Source organism: Argiope bruennichi, chromosome 9, assembly GCF_947563725.1.
Source record: "Argiope bruennichi chromosome 9, qqArgBrue1.1, whole genome shotgun sequence".
NCBI classification, from domain to species: Eukaryota; Metazoa; Arthropoda; class Arachnida; order Araneae; family Araneidae; genus Argiope; species Argiope bruennichi.
Genome location: NC_079159.1, coordinates 79,491,489 through 79,508,790, shown reverse-complemented (window position 1 = coordinate 79,508,790; position 17,302 = coordinate 79,491,489). Strand labels below are relative to the sequence as shown.

The window sequence follows — 17,302 nt, the reverse complement described above, 5'->3', positions numbered from 1 at the left end:
ATTTTTTAAAATATTATAGTTTTCATTTTGTTTTGTTGAACATCCTTCTCCTAATTTAAATTAACTTCAATCTCAAAAAATGAAATCAGCAAACCCTTCGCATCCTTCGATAGCTCAGTTGGCAGAGCGGTGGACTGTAGCTTCCCTAAAGACGATATTCATAGGTCGCTGGTTCAACTCCGGCTCGACGGAAGATGTTATTTTGATTGGAATTTAAAAGTGTAGTTTCGTTCGATTTGTTAGATTCCCTGCTGTTTTTCGAATAAGTAATTTTTTAAAATATTATAGTTTTCATTTTGTTTTGTTGAACATCCTTCTCCTAATTTAAATTAACTTCAATCTCAAAAAATGAAATCAGCAAACCCTTCGCATCCGTCGATAGCTCAGTTGGCAGAGCGGTGGACTGTAGCTTCCCTAAAGACGATATCCATAGGTCGCTGGTTCAACTCCGGCTCGACGGAAGATGTTATCTTGATTGGAATTTAAAAGTGTCGTTTCGTTCGATTTGCTAGATTCCCAGCTCTTTTTCGAATAAGTAATTGTTGGAAATATTATAGTTAGCATTTTGTTTTGTTGAACATCCTTCTACCCCTTTAACTGAACTTCAATCTGAAAAAATGAAATCAGCAAAACCTTCGCATCCGTCGATAGCTCAGTAGGCAGAGCGGTGGAATGTAGATGCCCTAAAGACGGTATCCATAGGTCGCTGGTTCGACTCCGGCTCGACGGAAGATGTTATTTTGATTGGAATTTAAAAGTATAGTTTCGTTCGATTTGCTAGATTACCAGCTCTTTTTCGAATAAGTAATTGTTGGAAATATTATAGTTAGCATTTTGTTTTGTTGAACATCCTTCTTCTCCTTTAACTGAACTTCAATCTGAAAAAATGAAATCAGCAAAATCTTCGCATCCGTCGATAGCTCAGTATGCAGAGCGGTGGAATGTAGATGCCCTAAAGATGGTATCCATAGGTCGCTGGTTCAACTCCGGCTTGACGGAAGATGTTATTTTGATTGGAATTTAAAAGTGTAGTTTCATTCGATTTGCTAGATTCCCAGCTCTTTTTCGAATAAGTAATTGTTGGAAATATTATAGTTAGCATTTTGTTTTGTTGAACATCCTTCTACCCCTTTAACTGAACTTCAATCTGAAAAAATGAAATCAGCAAAACCTTCGCATCCGTCGATAGCTCAGTAGGCAGAGCGGTGGAATGTAGATGCCCTAAAGACGGTATCCATAGGTCGCTGGTTCGACTCCGGCTCGACGGAAGATGTTATTTTGATTGGAATTTAAAAGTGTAGTTTCGTTCGATTTGTTAGATTCCCTGCTGTTTTTCGAATAAGTAATTTTTTAAAATATTATAGTTTTCATTTTGTTTTGTTGAACATCCTTCTCCTAATTTAAATTAACTTCAATCTCAAAAAATGAAATCAGCAAACCCTTCGCATCCGTCGATAGCTAAGTTGGCAGAGCGGTGGACTGTAGCTTCCCTAAAGACGATATCCATAGGTCGCTGGTTCAACTCCGGCTCGACGGAAGATGTTATTTTGATTGGAATTTAAAAGTGTAGTTTCGTTCGATTTGCTAGATTCCCAGCTCTTTTTCGAATAAGTAATTGTTGGAAATATTATAGTTAGCATTTAGTTTTGTTGAACATCCTTCTTCTCCTTTAACTGAACTTCAATCTGAAAAAATGAAATCAGCAAAACCTTCGCATCCGTCGATAGCTCAGTAGGCAGAGCGGTGGAATGTAGATGCCCTGAAGACGGTATCCATAGGTCGCTGGTTCGACTCCGGCTCGACGGAAGATGTTATTTTGATTGGAATTTAAAAGTGTAGTTTCGTTCGATTTGTTAGATTCCCTGCTGTTTTTCGAATAAGTAATTTTTTAAAATATTATAGTTTTCATTTTGTTTTGTTGAACATCCTTCTCCTAATTTAAATTAACTTCAATCTCAAAAAATGAAATCAGCAAACCCTTCGCATCCGTCGATAGCTCAGTTGGCAGAGCGGTGGACTGTAGCTTCCCTAAAGACGATATCCATAGGTCGCTGGTTCAACTCCGGCTCGACGGAAGATGTTATTTTGATTGGAATTTAAAAGTGTAGTTTCGTTCGATTTGTTAGATTCCCTGCTGTTTTTCGAATAAGTAATTTTTTAAAATATTATAGTTTTCATTTTGTTTTGTTGAACATCCTTCTCCTAATTGAAATTAACTTCAATCTCAAAAAATGAAATCAGCAAACCCTTCGCATCCGTCGATAGCTCAGTTGGCAGAGCGGTGGACTGTAGCTTCCCTAAAGACGATATCCATAGGTCGCTGGTTCAACTCCGGCTCGACGGAAGATGTTATCTTGATTGGAATTTAAAAGTGTAGTTTCGTTCGATTTGTTAGATTCCCTGCTGTTTTTCCAATAAGTAATTTTTTAAAATATTATAGTTTTAATTTTGTTTTGTTGAACATCCTTCTCCTAATTTAAATTAACTTCAATCTCAAAAAATGAAATCAGCAAACCCTTCGCATCCGTCGATAGCTCAGTTGGCAGAGCGGTGGACTGTAGCTTCCCTAAAGACGATATTCATAGGTCGCTGGTTCAACTCCGGCTCGACGGAAGATGTTATTTTGATTGGAATTTAAAAGTGTAGTTTCGTTCGATTTGTTAGATTCCCTGCTGTTTTTCGAATAAGTAATTTTTTAAAATATTATAGTTTTCATTTTGTTTTGTTGAACATCCTTCTCCTAATTTAAATTAACTTCAATCTCAAAAAATGAAATCAGCAAACCCTTCGCATCCGTCGATAGCTCAGTTGGCTGAGCGGTGGACTGTAGCTTCCCTAAAGACGATATCCATAGGTCGCTGGTTCAACTCCGGCTCGACGGAAGATGTTATCTTGATTGGAATTTAAAAGTGTAGTTTCGTTCGATTTGCTAGATTCCCAGCTCTTTTTCGAATAAGTAATTGTTGGAAATATTATAGTTAGCATTTTGTTTTGTTGAACATCCTTCTACCCCTTTAACTGAACTTCAATCTGAAAAAATGAAATCAGCAAAACCTTCGCATCCGTCGATAGCTCAGTAGGCAGAGCGGTGGAATGTAGATGCCCTAAAGACGGTATCCATAGGTCGCTGGTTCGACTCCGGCTCGACGGAAGATGTTATTTTGATTGGAATTTAAAAGTGTAGTTTCGTTCGATTTGCTAGATTCCCAGCTCTTTTTCGAATAAGTAATTGTTGGAAATATTATAGTTAGCATTTTGTTTTGTTGAACATCCTTCTTCTCCTTTAACTGAACTTCAATCTGAAAAAATGAAATCAGCAAAACCTTCGCATCCGTCGATAGCTCAGTAGGCAGAGCGGTGGAATGTAGATGCCCTAAAGACGGTATCCATAGGTCGCTGGTTCGACTCCGGCTCGACGGAAGATGTTATTTTGATTGGAATTTAAAAGTGTAGTTTCGTTCGATTTGTTAGATTCCCTGCTGTTTTTCGAATAAGTAATTTTTTAAAATATTATAGTTTTCATTTTGTTTTGTTGAACATCCTTCTCCTAATTTAAATTAACTTCAATCTCAAAAAATGAAATCAGCAAACCCTTCGCATCCGTGGATAGCTCAGTTGGCAGAGCGGTGGACTGTAGCTTCCCTAAAGACGATATCCATAGGTCGCTGGTTCAACTCCGGCTCGACGGAAGATGTTATTTTGATTGGAATTTAAAAGTGTAGTTTCGTTCGATTTGTTAGATTCCCTGCTTTTTTTCGAATAAGTAATTTTTTAAAATATTATAGTTTTCATTTTGTTTTGTTGAACATCCTTCTCCTAATTTAAATTAACTTCAATCACAAAAAATGAAATCAGCAAACCCTTCGCATCCGTCGATAGCTCAGTTGGCAGAGCGGTGGACTGTAGCTTCCCTAAAGACGATATCCATAGGTCGCTGGTTCAACTCCGGCTCGACGGAAGATGTTATTTTGATTGGAATTTAAAAGTGTAGTTTCGTTCGATTTGTTAGATTCCCTGCTGTTTTTCGAATAAGTAATTTTTTAAAATATTATAGTTTTCATTTTGTTTTGTTGAACATCCTTCTCCTAATTTAAATTAACTTCAATCTCAAAAAATGAAATCAGCAAACCCTTCGCATCCGTCGATAGCTCAGTTGGCAGAGCGGTGGACTGTAGCTTGCCTAAAGACGATATCCATAGGTCGCTGGTTCAACTCCGGCTCGACGGAAGATGTTATTTTGATTGGAATTTAAAAGTGTAGTTTCGTTCGATTTGTTAGATTCCCTGCTGTTTTTCGAATAAGTAATTTTTTAAAATATTATAGTTTTCATTTTGTTTTGTTGAACATCCTTCTCCTAATTGAAATTAACTTCAATCTCAAAAAATGAAATCAGCAAACCCTTCGCATCCGTCGATAGCTCAGTTGGCAGAGCGGTGGACTGTAGCTTCCCTAAAGACGATATCCATAGGTCGCTGGTTCAACTCCGGCTCGACGGAAGATGTTATCTTGATTGGAATTTAAAAGTGTAGTTTCGTTCGATTTGTTAGATTCCCTGCTGTTTTTCCAATAAGTAATTTTTTAAAATATTATAGTTTTAATTTTGTTTTGTTGAACATCCTTCTCCTAATTTAAATTAACTTCAATCTCAAAAAATGAAATCAGCAAACCCTTCGCATCCGTCGATAGCTCAGTTGGCAGAGCGGTGGACTGTAGCTTCCCTAAAGACGATATTCATAGGTCGCTGGTTCAACTCCGGCTCGACGGAAGATGTTATTTTGATTGGAATTTAAAAGTGTAGTTTCGTTCGATTTGTTAGATTCCCTGCTGTTTTTCGAATAAGTAATTTTTTAAAATATTATAGTTTTCATTTTGTTTTGTTGAACATCCTTCTCCTAATTTAAATTAACTTCAATCTCAAAAAATGAAATCAGCAAACCCTTCGCATCCGTCGATAGCTCAGTTGGCTGAGCGGTGGACTGTAGCTTCCCTAAAGACGATATCCATAGGTCGCTGGTTCAACTCCGGCTCGACGGAAGATGTTATCTTGATTGGAATTTAAAAGTGTAGTTTCGTTCGATTTGCTAGATTCCCAGCTCTTTTTCGAATAAGTAATTGTTGGAAATATTATAGTTAGCATTTTGTTTTGTTGAACATCCTTCTACCCCTTTAACTGAACTTCAATCTGAAAAAATGAAATCAGCAAAACCTTCGCATCCGTCGATAGCTCAGTAGGCAGAGCGGTGGAATGTAGATGCCCTAAAGACGGTATCCATAGGTCGCTGGTTCGACTCCGGCTCGACGGAAGATGTTATTTTGATTGGAATTTAAAAGTGTAGTTTCGTTCGATTTGCTAGATTCCCAGCTCTTTTTCGAATAAGTAATTGTTGGAAATATTATAGTTAGCATTTTGTTTTGTTGAACATCCTTCTTCTCCTTTAACTGAACTTCAATCTGAAAAAATGAAATCAGCAAAACCTTCGCATCCGTCGATAGCTCAGTAGGCAGAGCGGTGGAATGTAGATGCCCTAAAGACGGTATCCATAGGTCGCTGGTTCGACTCCGGCTCGACGGAAGATGTTATTTTGATTGGAATTTAAAAGTGTAGTTTCGTTCGATTTGTTAGATTCCCTGCTGTTTTTCGAATAAGTAATTTTTTAAAATATTATAGTTTTCATTTTGTTTTGTTGAACATCCTTCTCCTAATTTAAATTAACTTCAATCTCAAAAAATGAAATCAGCAAACCCTTCGCATCCGTGGATAGCTCAGTTGGCAGAGCGGTGGACTGTAGCTTCCCTAAAGACGATATCCATAGGTCGCTGGTTCAACTCCGGCTCGACGGAAGATGTTATTTTGATTGGAATTTAAAAGTGTAGTTTCGTTCGATTTGTTAGATTCCCTGCTTTTTTTCGAATAAGTAATTTTTTAAAATATTATAGTTTTCATTTTGTTTTGTTGAACATCCTTCTCCTAATTTAAATTAACTTCAATCACAAAAAATGAAATCAGCAAACCCTTCGCATCCGTTGATAGCTCAGTTGGCAGAGCGGTGGACTGTAGCTTCCCTAAAGACGATATCCATAGGTCGCTGGTTCAACTCCGGCTCGACGGAAGATGTTATTTTGATTGGAATTTAAAAGTGTAGTTTCGTTCGATTTGTTAGATTCCCTGCTGTTTTTCGAATAAGTAATTTTTTAAAATATTATAGTTTTCATTTTGTTTTGTTGAACATCCTTCTCCTAATTTAAATTAACTTCAATCTCAAAAAATGAAATCAGCAAACCCTTCGCATCCGTCGATAGCTCAGTTGGCAGAGCGGTGGACTGTAGCTTGCCTAAAGACGATATCCATAGGTCGCTGGTTCAACTCCGGCTCGACGGAAGATGTTATTTTGATTGGAATTTAAAAGTGTAGTTTCGTTCGATTTGTTAGATTCCCTGCTGTTTTTCGAATAAGTAATTTTTTAAAATATTATAGTTTTCATTTTGTTTTGTTGAACATCCTTCTCCTAATTTAAATTAACTTCAATCTCAAAAAATGAAATCAGCAAACCCTTCGCATCCGTCGATAGCTCAGTTGGCAGAGCGGTGGACTGTAGCTTCCCTAAAGACGATATCCATAGGTCGCTGGTTCAACTCCGGCTCGACGGAAGATGTTATCTTGATTGGAATTTAAAAGTGTAGTTTCGTTCGATTTGCTAGATTCCCAGCTCTTTTTCGAATAAGTAATTGTTGGAAATATTATAGTTAGCATTTTGTTTTGTTGAACATCCTTCTACCCCTTTAACTGAACTTCAATCTGAAAAAATGAAATCAGCAAAACCTTCGCGTCCGTCGATAGCTCAGTAGGCAGAGCGGTGGAATGTAGATGCCCTAAAGACGGTATCCATAGGTCGCTGGTTCGACTCCGGCTCGACGGAAGATGTTATTTTGATTGGAATTTAAAAGTGTAGTTTCGTTCGATTTGTTAGATTCCCTGCTGTTTTTCGAATAAGTAATTTTTTAAAATATTATAGTTTTCATTTTGTTTTGTTGAACATCCTTCTCCTAATTTAAATTAACTTCAATCTCAAAAAATGAAATCAGCAAACCCTTCGCATCCGTCGATAGCTCAGTTGGCAGAGCGGTGGATTGTAGCTTCCCTAAAGACGATATCCATAGGTCGATGGTTCAACTCCGGCTCGACGGAAGATGTTATTTTGATTGGAATTTAAAAGTGTAGTTTCGTTCGATTTGCTAGATTCCCAGCTCTTTTTCGAATAAGTAATTGTTGGAAATATTATAGTTAGCATTTTGTTTTGTTGAACATCCTTCTTCTCCTTTAACTGAACTTCAATCTGAAAAAATGAAATCAGCAAAACCTTCGCATCCGTCGATAGCTCAGTAGGCAGAGCGGTGGAATGTAGATACCCTAAAGATGGTATCCATAGGTCGCTGGTTCAACTCCGGCTCGACGGAAGATGTTATTTTGATTGGAATTTAAAAGTGTAGTTTCGTTCGATTTGTTAGATTCCCTGCTGTTTTTCGAATAAGTAATTTTTTAAAATATTTAGTTTTCATTTTGTTTTGTTGAACATCCTTCTCCTAATTTAAATTAACTTCAATCTGAAAAAATGAAATCAGCAAACCCTTCGCATCCGTCGATAGCTCAGTTGGCAGAGCGGTTTACTGTAGCTTCCCTAAAGACGATATCCATAGGTCGCTGGTTCAACTCCGGCTCGACGGAAGATGTTATTTTGATTGGAATTTAAAAGTGTAGTTTCGTTCGATTTGCTAGATTCCCAGCTCTTTTTCGAATAAGTAATTGTTGGAAATATTATAGTTAGCATTTTGTTTTGTTGAACATCCTTCTACTCCTTTAACTGAACTTCAATCTGAAAAAATGAAATCAGCAAACCCTTCGCATCCGTCGATAGCTCAGTTGGCAGAGCGGTGGACTGTAGCTTCCCTAAAGACGATATCCATAGGTCGCTGGTTCAACTCCGGCTCGACGGAAGATGTTATTTTGATTGGAATTTAAAAGTGTAGTTTCGTTCGATTTGTTAGATTCCCTGCTGTTTTTCGAATAAGTAATTTTTTAAAATATTATAGTTTTCATTTTGTTTTGTTGAACATCCTTCTCCTAATTTAAATTAACTTCAATCTCAAAAAATGAAATCAGCAAACCCTTCGCAGCCGTCGATAGCTCAGTTGGCAGAGCGGTGGACTGTAGCTTCCCTAAAGACGATATCCATAGGTCGCTGGTTCAACTCCGGCTCGACGGAAGATGTTATTTTGATTGGAATTTAAAAGTGTAGTTTCGTTCGATTTGTTAGATTCCCTGCTGTTTTTCGAATAAGTAATTTTTTAAAATATTATAGTTTTCATTTTGTTTTGTTGAACATCCTTCTCCTAATTTAAATTAACTTCAATCTGAAAAAATGAAATCAGCAAACACTTCGCATCCGTCGATAGCTCAGTTGGCAGAGCGGTGGACTGTAGCTTCCCTAAAGACGATATCCATAGGTCGCTGGTTCAACTCCGGCTGGACGGAAGATGTTATTTTGATTGGAATTTAAAAGTGTAGTTTCGTTCGATTTGCTAGATTCCCAGCTCTTTTTCGAATAAGTAATTGTTGGAAATATTATAGTTAGCATTTTGTTTTGTTGAACATCCTTCTACTCCTTTAACTGAACTTCAATCTGAAAAAATGAAATCAGCAAACCCTTCGCATCTGTCGATAGCTCAGTTGGCAGAGCGGTGGACTGTAGCTTCCCTAAAGACGATATCCATAGGTCGCTGGTTCAACTCCGGCTCGACGGAAGATGTTATTTTGATTGGAATTTAAAAGTGTAGTTTCGTTCGATTTGTTAGATTCCCTGCTGTTTTTCGAATAAGTAATTTTTTAAAATATTATAGTTTTCATTTTGTTTTGTTGAACATCCTTCTCCTAATTTAAATTAACTTCAATCTCAAAAAATGAAATCAGCAAAACCTTCGCATCCGTCGATAGCTCAGTAGGCAGAGCGGTGGAATGTAGATGCCCTAAATACGATATCCATAGGTCGCTGGTTCGACTCCGGCTCGACGGAAGATGTTATTTTGATTGGAATTTAAAAGTGTAGTTTCGTTCGATTTGTTAGATTCCCTGCTGTTTTTCGAATAAGTAATTTTTTAAAATATTATAGTTTTCATTTTGTTTTGTTGAACATCCTTCTCCTAATTTAAATTAACTTCAATCTCAAAAAATGAAATCAGCAAACCCTTCGCATCCGTCGATAGCTCAGTTGGCAGAGCGGTGGACTGTAGCTTCCCTAAAGACGATATCCATAGGTCGCTGGTTCAACTCCGGCTCGACGGAAGATGTTATTTTGATTGGAATTTAAAAGTGTAGTTTCGTTCGATTTGCTAGATTCCCAGTTCTCTTTCGAATTAGTAATTTTTTGAAATATTATAGTTAGCATTTTGTTTTGTTGAACATCCTTCTCCTCCTTTAACTGAACTTCAATCTGAAAAAATGAAATCAGCAAAATTTTCGCATCCGTCGACAGCTCAGTTGGCAGAGCGGTGGACTGTAGACGCCCTAAAGATGATATCCATAGGTCGCTGGTTCAACTCCGGCTCGACGGAAGATGTTATTTTGATTGGAATTTAAAAGTATAGTTTCGTTCGATTTGCTAGATTACCAGCTCTTTTTCGAATAAGTAATTGTTGGAAATATTATAGTTAGCATTTTGTTTTGTTGAACATCCTTCTCCTCCTTTAAGGGGGTCCGGGACACATAGATCGACAAATTTTCGAATTTTTTTTTTTAGCTGAAAAAATCCTGTAGGCGTTTCTGCTTAAAATAACATTAAAATCATGTTTATATCTTAATTAGAACGGGTGATATCATAATTTTTGTTGACCATTGCTTTGAAATTCCAACTGTAAAAAAGGCGTTGCCATGGCAACTTCATCTCTTTAAATGTAAACAAACATTTCCTGGCGTTGTTTTAGCGTAATTTTTGATTTTTTGGAAATAAATTTTTAAATATTTTATTTTAAATCCTAGATTTAGTTTGTATACAACTCAACTCCTTCAATAATGAAATGAAACGAAGAGATTCAGTGTTTATTTGAACCTCTGTGTTTACATTTCATGAGACAACGTGCTTTTTAGTTCCCTGCTCTAAAGTTTGTTTTCTTCTAATTTTTTCTGAAAGTTTACGCAGTTATTTGGTTTCATAAGCTGTTAAAATGGGTAGAAAAAGGAAATCTCAACTTTTGCGGTCTGAAATCATGAAAAAAAATCGAAAACAAAACTTGGATTGTGATACTTTGGTAGCTGCTGAAAGCAAAGTTGTTAAACGTTTGGATGAGCGAAACATAATTTCTCCAGTGAAGAAAAAACTTGCCTGAAGAAGTAAATGAAAATTACATCATTTTAAAACAGTCTGTATTGCATGATATTTTATTAAGTTGTTGTTGTATCTGTTGCAAACAGAATACATTAGAACTTCACATTGGCAAACAGTTTGGTTTGGCCCAAGATATAAATGTAACTTGCAAGAACTGTTTTTTTAAATTTTCAAAGAACTCTTCTACGAATGTGATTGAAAATAAGAAAAGCTCATACGATATTAATCGCAGAACAGTGGTTGCTATGACTGAACTGGGAAAAGGACATGCAGGACTTGAAAAATTTTCTTGTATAATGAACTTGCCTTGCATGGATTCTAAATCTTTCACTAGACATTTAAAATCTTTTCATTATTCTACTCGAGAAAACTTTCAAGAACAACAGAAAGACACTTTAAAAAAAGTTAAAGAAGTTCATGCCCTTCTATCCAAATCTTCATCTAATATTTTGGATATAGCTGTAAGCTATGATGCTACTTGGCATAAAAGAGGTCACACGTCAAATTACGCTGTGGGATGTGTGATCGACGTGCTGACCGGATATGTAATTGATCACCAGGTTTCATCGAAAGTTTGTAATCACTGTATTCAAACGAAGAAAGCTTTAGGTAAAGATTCACCGGAATTCGCTGTGTGGCAAAAAGGTCATGCTCCATCTTGTGATGTTAATTACGTTGGATCTTATGGAGGAATGGAGGTAAATATGGCTTTGAAATTATGGAAGAATTCCGAAAAACTAGGATTTCGATACGTGGAACTGGTTGGAGATGGAGACACTAAAACATTCCTCGAGCTAAAAGCTTCAAATGTTTATGGTAAGGAAGTCTCGATACAAAAAATAGAATGCATAAATCATGTTGGGAAAAGGATGGGGACTGCTTTGAGAAATTTAGTAGATGCTGAAAAGAAAAGAGGCTTTACACTCGGTGGAAAGAAATATGGCAGTCTAAGTGACGCAACAATAAAAAAAATTACCAGGTATTACCGTAATTCAATTATAAGAAATAAAAACAACGTTAAAGCTATGAAAAGGGATATTTATGCCATTCTTCAACACTGCAGCTCTACAGACTCAAAACCAAAACATACGACTTGCCCTGCTGGAAAAGAATCTTGGTGTTTTTATCAACGAGCCATTGCTTCAAATCAAAAACCTGCTGCACATAAAAAAGCTTTAAAAACCCCGTTGCGTGAAAATATAATTGTGAAAATGATGCCTATTTTTCAAAGACTGGCCTCGGATAGTCTTTTAGAGCGTTGTTCAAAAGGGTAAACTCAAAACAGAAATGAGTCTCTGCACAACATGATTTGGACCCGTTGTCCCAAAAATATGAACGGTTCAAAAGTTAGAGTTGACATTGCTGCGGCTAGAGGAATAACAGATTTTAATAAGGGAATCAAACCCTCAACTTTAAGTATGTTCAACTCTGATTTCCTTTCCCCATGCCAATCGTCTCTCAGTATGTTAAAAAAAGTGCAAACGCGACATCTCCGAAAGGCATTATTTAAATCGACCGAGACTTTTAAGTTATATCGGAAAAAGGTTGAACTTGCAAAAATTAAATTAAACCAAACACTTGTGAGGAAGGGAGGTGTCTCTTATGCATCTGGAAGCTTTTAAAGGTATTTAAATAGTTTTAATTCTTATAAATTTTATTTTTATACTTTAAACGCATTTTTAACCATGTTGCTTTTTTTCATTATTTGTTCTGATCAAATTGATATAAGTCCAGATCATATAAAGATAGAGGTCTGAAATTTGAAACACATACTTTTCAAACTGTTTACTTTAATTTTGATTCAGCAAATTTAAAAAAAAAATTACTTTTCAAGATATGAATTTTTTAAAAAAAAGTACCCAAGATTTTTTCAAAATTTTCATTCAAATTTTTAAAATTTTTTTTAAATTAATATTTTTTAAATTGCCGAATCAAAATGAAAGAATATATATTTGTGTTTGATTTAATGAAAAAATTTTGAAAATTGATCAAAAATATTTTGAGTTATATCAATTTAAAAAATGTCACTTTTTTCAAAAAAAATTTAAATTTTAAATTTAAAAAAAAAAATTTTTGAAAACTTTTGTGTTGTGATTTTGCTTATTAATAAGATGGTTAATCAGTACAAAAAATTTCCAAATTTTAAATTAATTAATAAAAAAAATTTCAAAATGTGTCCCGGACCCCCTTAACTGAACTTCAATCTAAAAAAATGAAATCAGCAAACCCTTCGCATCCGTCGATAGCTCAGATGGCAGAGCGGTGGACTGTAGATGCCCTAAAGACGATATCCATAGGTCGCTGGTTCGACTCCGCCTCGACGGAAGATGTTATTTTGATTGGAATTTAAAAGTATAGTTTCGTTCGATTTGCTAGATTACCAGATCTTTTTCGAATACGTAATTGTTGGAAATGTTATAGTTAGCATTTTGTTTTATTGAACATCCTTCTCCTCCTTTAACTGAACTTCAATCTAAAAAAATGAAATCAGCAAACCCTTCGCATTCGTCGATAGCTCAGTTGGCAGAGCGGTGGACTGTAGAAGCCCTAAAGACGATATCCATAGGTCGCTGGTTTGGCTGCGTCTCGACGGAAGATGTTATTTTGATCGGAATTGAAAAGTGTAGTTGTGTTCGATTTGCTAGATTCCCAGCTCTTTTTCGAATAAGTAATTGTTGGAAATATTATAGTTAGCATTTTGTTTTGTTGAACATCCTTCTCCTCCTTTAACTGAACTTGAATATGAAAAAATGAAATCAGCAACACCTTCGCAAATGTTGTTAGCTCAGTTGGCAGAGCGGTGGACTGTAGATGCCCTAAAGACGATATCCATAGGTCGCTGTTTTTCCTTTGGTCCGACGGAACTCTTTATCTTGAATGGAATTTAAAACTGTTTGTTTCCCTCGATTTGTAAGATTTCCAGCTGTGTTTTGATCATGGATTTATTTGAAATATTATAGTTAGCATTTTATTTGTTTGGAGATGTGTTTCTTTCTTTAGAAGTACTTTAATCTTAAAAGATGAAATCAGCTGGTGGTCTATAGATGAACTAAATACGATGTCCGTAGCTCTTTGGTTTGGTTCTGGCTCTACGGATTGTTTCATACCGATTTTAAATTAAAGATGTAATTTCTCGCATTTTCTAAATATCCTCTTGATTTTTGATAATGTCATTCTTTGGAATAGAATTTTTTAAAATATTATAGTTTTCATTTTGTTTTGTTGAACATCCTTCTCCTAATTTAAATTAACTTCAATCTCAAAAAATGAAATCAGCAAACCCTTCGCATCCGTCGATAGCTCAGTTGGCAGAGCGGTGGACTGTAGCTTCCCTAAAGACGATATCCATAGGTCGCTGGTTCAACTCCGGCTCGACGGAAGATGTTATTTTGATTGGAATTTAAAAGTGTAGTTTCGTTCGATTTGTTAGATTCCCTGTTGTTTTTCGAATAAGTAATTTTTTAAAATATTATAGTTTTCATTTTGTTTTGTTGAACATCCTTCTCCTAATTTAAATTAACTTCAATCTCAAAAAATGAAATCAGCAAACCCTTCGCATCCGTCGATAGCTCAGTTGGCAGAGCGGTGGACTGTAGCTTCCCTAAAGACGATATCCATAGGTCGCTGGTTCAACTCCGGCTCGACGGAAGATGTTATTTTGATTGGAATTTAAAAGTGTAGTTTCGTTCGATTTGTTAGATTCCCTGCTGTTTTTCGAATAAGTAATTTTTTAAAATATTATAGTTTTCATTTTGTTTTGTTGAACATCCTTCTCCTAATTTAAATTAACTTCAATCTCAAAAAATGAAATCAGCAAACCCTTCGCATCCGTCGATAGCTCAGTTGGCAGAGCGGTGGACTGTAGCTTCCCTAAAGACGATATCCATAGGTCGCTGGTTCAACTCCGGCTCGACGGAAGATGTTATCTTGATTGGAATTTAAAAGTGTAGTTTCGTTCGATTTGCTAGATTCCCAGCTCTTTTTCGAATAAGTAATTGTTGGAAATATTATAGTTAGCATTTTGTTTTGTTGAACATCCTTCTTCTCCTTTAACTGAACTTCAATCTGAAAAAATGAAATCAGCAAAACCTTCGCATCCGTCGATAGCTCAGTATGCAGAGCGGTGGAATGTAGATGCCCTAAAGATGGTATCCATAGGTCGCTGGTTCAACTCCGGCTCGACGGAAGATGTTATTTTGATTGGAATTTAAAAGTGTAGTTTCGTTCCATTTGCTAGATTCCCAGCTCTTTTTCGAATAAGTAATTGTTGGAAATATTATAGTTAGCATTTTGTTTTGTTGAACATCCTTCTTCTCCTTTAACTGAACTTCAATCTGAAAAAATGAAATCAGCAAAACCTTCGCATCCGTCGATAGCTCAGTATGCAGAGCGGTGGAATGTAGATGCCCTAAAGATGGTATCCATAGGTCGCTGGTTCAACTCCGGCTCGACGGAAGATGTTATTTTGATTGGAATTTAAAAGTGTAGTTTCGTTCGATTTGTTAGATTCCCTGCTGTTTTTCGAATAAGTAATTTTTTAAAATATTATAGTTTTCATTTTGTTTTGTTGAACATCCTTCTCCTAATTTAAATTAACTTCAATCTCAAAAAATGAAATCAGCAAACCCTTCGCATCCGTCGATAGCTCAGTTGGCAGAGCGGTGGACTGTAGCTTCCCTAAAGACGATATCCATAGGTCGCTGGTTCAACTCCGGCTCGACGGAAGATGTTATCTTGATTGGAATTTAAAAGTGTAGTTTCGTTCGATTTGCTAGATTCCCAGCTCTTTTTCGAATAAGTAATTGTTGGAAATATTATAGTTAGCATTTTGTTTTGTTGAACATCCTTCTACCCCTTTAACTGAACTTCAATCTGAAAAAATGAAATCAGCAAAACCTTCGCATCCGTCGATAGCTCAGTAGGCAGAGCGGTGGAATGTAGATGCCCTACAGACGGTATCCATAGGTCGCTGGTTCGACTCCGGCTCGACGGAAGATGTTATTTTGATTGGAATTTAAAAGTGTAGTTTCGTTCGATTTGTTAGATTCCCTGCTGTTTTTCGAATAAGTAATTTTTAAAAATATTATAGTTTTCATTTTGTTTTGTTGAACATCCTTCTCCTAATTTAAATTAACTTCAATCTCAAAAAATGAAATCAGCAAACCCTTCGCATCCGTCGATAGCTCAGTTGGCAGAGCGGTGGACTGTAGCTTCCCTAAAGACGATATCCATAGGTCGCTGGTTCAACTCCGGCTCGACGGAAGATGTTATTTTGATTGGAATTTAAAAGTGTAGTTTCGTTCGATTTGTTAGATTCCCTACTGTTTTTCGAATAAGTAATTTTTTTAAAATATTATAGTTTTCATTTTGTTTTGTTGAACATCCTTCTCCTAATTTAAATTAACTTCAATCTCAAAAAATGAAATCAGCAAACCCTTCGCATCCGTCGATAGCTCAGTTGGCAGAGCGGTGGACTGTAGCTTCCCTAAAGACGATATCCATAGGTCGCTGGTTCAACTCCGGCTCGACGGAAGATGTTATTTTGATTGGAATTTAAAAGTGTAGTTTCGTTCGATTTGCTAGATTCCCAGCTCTTTTTCGAATAAGTAATTGTTGGAAATATTATAGTTAGCATTTTGTTTTGTTGAACATCCTTCTTCTCCTTTAACTGAACTTCAATCTGAAAAAATGAAATCAGCAAAACCTTCGCATCCGTCGATAGCTCAGTAGGCAGAGCGGTGGAATGTAGATGCCCTACAGACGGTATCCATAGGTCGCTGGTTCGACTCCGGCTCGACGGAAGATGTTATTTTGATTGGAATTTAAAAGTGTAGTTTCGTTCGATTTGTTAGATTCCCTGCTGTTTTTCGAATAAGTAATTTTTTAAAATATTATAGTTTTCATTTTGTTTTGTTGAACATCCTTCTCCTAATTTAAATTAACTTCAATCTCAAAAAATGAAATCAGCAAACCCTTCGCATCCGTCGATAGCTCAGTATGCAGAGCGGTGGACTGTAGCTTCCCTAAAGACGATATCCATAGGTCGCTGGTTCAACTCCGGCTCGACGGAAGATGTTATTTTGATTGGAATTTAAAAGTGTAGTTTCGTTCGATTTGTTAGATTCCCTGCTGTTTTTCGAATAAGTAATTTTTTAAAATATTATAGTTTTCATTTTGTTTTGTTGAACATCCTTCTCCTAATTTAAATTAACTTCAATCTCAAAAATTGAAATCAGCAAACCCTTCGCATCCGTCGATAGCTCAGTTGGCAGAGCGGTGGACTGTAGCTTCCCTAAAGACGATATTCATAGGTCGCTGGTTCAACTCCGGCTCAACGGAAGATGTTATTTTGATTGGAATTTAAAAGTGTAGTTTCGTTCGATTTGTTAGATTCCCTGCTGTTTTTCGAATAAGTAATTTTTTAAAATATTATAGTTTTCATTTTGTTTTGTTGAACATCCTTCTCCTAATTTAAATTAACTTCAATCTCAAAAAATGAAATCAGCAAACCCTTCGCATCCGTCGATAGCTCAGTTGGCAGAGCGGTGGACTGTAGCTTCCCTAAAGACGATATCCATAGGTCGCTGGTTCAACTCCGGCTCGACGGAAGATGTTATTTTGATTGGAATTTAAAAGTGTAGTTTCGTTCGATTTGTTAGATTCCCTGCTGTTTTTCGAATAAGTAATTTTTTAAAATATTATAGTTTTCATTTTGTTTTGTTGAACATCCTTCTCCTAATTTAAATTAACTTCAATCTCAAAAAATGAAATCAGCAAACCCTTCGCAGCCGTCGATAGCTCAGTTGGCAGAGCGGTGGACTGTAGCTTCCCTAAAGACGATATCCATAGGTCGCTGGTTCAACTCCGGCTCGACGGAAGATGTTATTTTGATTGGAATTTAAAAGTGTAGTTTCGTTCGATTTGTT

General features: G+C 36.3%; 28 non-coding genes across 28 annotated transcripts; all 28 read left to right on the top strand.

Moving 5' to 3' along the window:
- The first annotated feature begins 372 nt into the window (after positions 1 to 372).
- Positions 373 to 461, top strand: Trnay-gua (transfer RNA tyrosine (anticodon GUA)). The gene is given in 2 exon segments: positions 373 to 409; positions 426 to 461. It is a non-coding gene; the product is annotated as a tRNA-Tyr (tRNA).
- Positions 462 to 1,986: 1,525 nt separating this feature from the next.
- Positions 1,987 to 2,075, top strand: Trnay-gua (transfer RNA tyrosine (anticodon GUA)). Its single transcript is given in 2 exon segments — positions 1,987 to 2,023; positions 2,040 to 2,075. It is a non-coding gene; the product is annotated as a tRNA-Tyr (tRNA).
- A 180-nt stretch (positions 2,076 to 2,255) lies between these two features.
- On the top strand, positions 2,256 to 2,344 carry Trnay-gua (transfer RNA tyrosine (anticodon GUA)). Its single transcript is given in 2 exon segments — positions 2,256 to 2,292; positions 2,309 to 2,344. It is a non-coding gene; the product is annotated as a tRNA-Tyr (tRNA).
- Positions 2,345 to 2,524: 180 nt separating this feature from the next.
- Positions 2,525 to 2,613, top strand: Trnay-gua (transfer RNA tyrosine (anticodon GUA)). The gene is given in 2 exon segments: positions 2,525 to 2,561; positions 2,578 to 2,613. It is a non-coding gene; the product is annotated as a tRNA-Tyr (tRNA).
- Positions 2,614 to 2,793: 180 nt separating this feature from the next.
- On the top strand, positions 2,794 to 2,882 carry Trnay-gua (transfer RNA tyrosine (anticodon GUA)). Its single transcript is given in 2 exon segments — positions 2,794 to 2,830; positions 2,847 to 2,882. It is a non-coding gene; the product is annotated as a tRNA-Tyr (tRNA).
- A 718-nt stretch (positions 2,883 to 3,600) lies between these two features.
- Trnay-gua (transfer RNA tyrosine (anticodon GUA)) lies at positions 3,601 to 3,689 on the top strand. Its single transcript is given in 2 exon segments — positions 3,601 to 3,637; positions 3,654 to 3,689. It is a non-coding gene; the product is annotated as a tRNA-Tyr (tRNA).
- Positions 3,690 to 3,869: 180 nt separating this feature from the next.
- Positions 3,870 to 3,958, top strand: Trnay-gua (transfer RNA tyrosine (anticodon GUA)). Its single transcript is given in 2 exon segments — positions 3,870 to 3,906; positions 3,923 to 3,958. It is a non-coding gene; the product is annotated as a tRNA-Tyr (tRNA).
- Positions 3,959 to 4,138: 180 nt separating this feature from the next.
- On the top strand, positions 4,139 to 4,227 carry Trnay-gua (transfer RNA tyrosine (anticodon GUA)). The gene is given in 2 exon segments: positions 4,139 to 4,175; positions 4,192 to 4,227. It is a non-coding gene; the product is annotated as a tRNA-Tyr (tRNA).
- Positions 4,228 to 4,407: 180 nt separating this feature from the next.
- Positions 4,408 to 4,496, top strand: Trnay-gua (transfer RNA tyrosine (anticodon GUA)). The gene is given in 2 exon segments: positions 4,408 to 4,444; positions 4,461 to 4,496. It is a non-coding gene; the product is annotated as a tRNA-Tyr (tRNA).
- Positions 4,497 to 4,676: 180 nt separating this feature from the next.
- On the top strand, positions 4,677 to 4,765 carry Trnay-gua (transfer RNA tyrosine (anticodon GUA)). Its single transcript is given in 2 exon segments — positions 4,677 to 4,713; positions 4,730 to 4,765. It is a non-coding gene; the product is annotated as a tRNA-Tyr (tRNA).
- A 180-nt stretch (positions 4,766 to 4,945) lies between these two features.
- Trnay-gua (transfer RNA tyrosine (anticodon GUA)) lies at positions 4,946 to 5,034 on the top strand. Its single transcript is given in 2 exon segments — positions 4,946 to 4,982; positions 4,999 to 5,034. It is a non-coding gene; the product is annotated as a tRNA-Tyr (tRNA).
- Positions 5,035 to 5,752: 718 nt separating this feature from the next.
- Positions 5,753 to 5,841, top strand: Trnay-gua (transfer RNA tyrosine (anticodon GUA)). The gene is given in 2 exon segments: positions 5,753 to 5,789; positions 5,806 to 5,841. It is a non-coding gene; the product is annotated as a tRNA-Tyr (tRNA).
- A 180-nt stretch (positions 5,842 to 6,021) lies between these two features.
- On the top strand, positions 6,022 to 6,110 carry Trnay-gua (transfer RNA tyrosine (anticodon GUA)). Its single transcript is given in 2 exon segments — positions 6,022 to 6,058; positions 6,075 to 6,110. It is a non-coding gene; the product is annotated as a tRNA-Tyr (tRNA).
- A 180-nt stretch (positions 6,111 to 6,290) lies between these two features.
- Positions 6,291 to 6,379, top strand: Trnay-gua (transfer RNA tyrosine (anticodon GUA)). The gene is given in 2 exon segments: positions 6,291 to 6,327; positions 6,344 to 6,379. It is a non-coding gene; the product is annotated as a tRNA-Tyr (tRNA).
- Positions 6,380 to 6,559: 180 nt separating this feature from the next.
- On the top strand, positions 6,560 to 6,648 carry Trnay-gua (transfer RNA tyrosine (anticodon GUA)). The gene is given in 2 exon segments: positions 6,560 to 6,596; positions 6,613 to 6,648. It is a non-coding gene; the product is annotated as a tRNA-Tyr (tRNA).
- A 1,255-nt stretch (positions 6,649 to 7,903) lies between these two features.
- On the top strand, positions 7,904 to 7,992 carry Trnay-gua (transfer RNA tyrosine (anticodon GUA)). The gene is given in 2 exon segments: positions 7,904 to 7,940; positions 7,957 to 7,992. It is a non-coding gene; the product is annotated as a tRNA-Tyr (tRNA).
- Positions 7,993 to 8,172: 180 nt separating this feature from the next.
- On the top strand, positions 8,173 to 8,261 carry Trnay-gua (transfer RNA tyrosine (anticodon GUA)). Its single transcript is given in 2 exon segments — positions 8,173 to 8,209; positions 8,226 to 8,261. It is a non-coding gene; the product is annotated as a tRNA-Tyr (tRNA).
- A 180-nt stretch (positions 8,262 to 8,441) lies between these two features.
- Positions 8,442 to 8,530, top strand: Trnay-gua (transfer RNA tyrosine (anticodon GUA)). The gene is given in 2 exon segments: positions 8,442 to 8,478; positions 8,495 to 8,530. It is a non-coding gene; the product is annotated as a tRNA-Tyr (tRNA).
- Positions 8,531 to 8,710: 180 nt separating this feature from the next.
- Trnay-gua (transfer RNA tyrosine (anticodon GUA)) lies at positions 8,711 to 8,799 on the top strand. Its single transcript is given in 2 exon segments — positions 8,711 to 8,747; positions 8,764 to 8,799. It is a non-coding gene; the product is annotated as a tRNA-Tyr (tRNA).
- A 449-nt stretch (positions 8,800 to 9,248) lies between these two features.
- Positions 9,249 to 9,337, top strand: Trnay-gua (transfer RNA tyrosine (anticodon GUA)). Its single transcript is given in 2 exon segments — positions 9,249 to 9,285; positions 9,302 to 9,337. It is a non-coding gene; the product is annotated as a tRNA-Tyr (tRNA).
- A 4,329-nt stretch (positions 9,338 to 13,666) lies between these two features.
- Positions 13,667 to 13,755, top strand: Trnay-gua (transfer RNA tyrosine (anticodon GUA)). Its single transcript is given in 2 exon segments — positions 13,667 to 13,703; positions 13,720 to 13,755. It is a non-coding gene; the product is annotated as a tRNA-Tyr (tRNA).
- A 180-nt stretch (positions 13,756 to 13,935) lies between these two features.
- On the top strand, positions 13,936 to 14,024 carry Trnay-gua (transfer RNA tyrosine (anticodon GUA)). Its single transcript is given in 2 exon segments — positions 13,936 to 13,972; positions 13,989 to 14,024. It is a non-coding gene; the product is annotated as a tRNA-Tyr (tRNA).
- Positions 14,025 to 14,204: 180 nt separating this feature from the next.
- Positions 14,205 to 14,293, top strand: Trnay-gua (transfer RNA tyrosine (anticodon GUA)). Its single transcript is given in 2 exon segments — positions 14,205 to 14,241; positions 14,258 to 14,293. It is a non-coding gene; the product is annotated as a tRNA-Tyr (tRNA).
- Positions 14,294 to 15,011: 718 nt separating this feature from the next.
- Positions 15,012 to 15,100, top strand: Trnay-gua (transfer RNA tyrosine (anticodon GUA)). Its single transcript is given in 2 exon segments — positions 15,012 to 15,048; positions 15,065 to 15,100. It is a non-coding gene; the product is annotated as a tRNA-Tyr (tRNA).
- Positions 15,101 to 15,549: 449 nt separating this feature from the next.
- Positions 15,550 to 15,638, top strand: Trnay-gua (transfer RNA tyrosine (anticodon GUA)). Its single transcript is given in 2 exon segments — positions 15,550 to 15,586; positions 15,603 to 15,638. It is a non-coding gene; the product is annotated as a tRNA-Tyr (tRNA).
- A 181-nt stretch (positions 15,639 to 15,819) lies between these two features.
- Trnay-gua (transfer RNA tyrosine (anticodon GUA)) lies at positions 15,820 to 15,908 on the top strand. Its single transcript is given in 2 exon segments — positions 15,820 to 15,856; positions 15,873 to 15,908. It is a non-coding gene; the product is annotated as a tRNA-Tyr (tRNA).
- Positions 15,909 to 16,895: 987 nt separating this feature from the next.
- On the top strand, positions 16,896 to 16,984 carry Trnay-gua (transfer RNA tyrosine (anticodon GUA)). The gene is given in 2 exon segments: positions 16,896 to 16,932; positions 16,949 to 16,984. It is a non-coding gene; the product is annotated as a tRNA-Tyr (tRNA).
- Positions 16,985 to 17,164: 180 nt separating this feature from the next.
- Positions 17,165 to 17,253, top strand: Trnay-gua (transfer RNA tyrosine (anticodon GUA)). Its single transcript is given in 2 exon segments — positions 17,165 to 17,201; positions 17,218 to 17,253. It is a non-coding gene; the product is annotated as a tRNA-Tyr (tRNA).
- Positions 17,254 to 17,302: the final 49 nt, after the last annotated feature.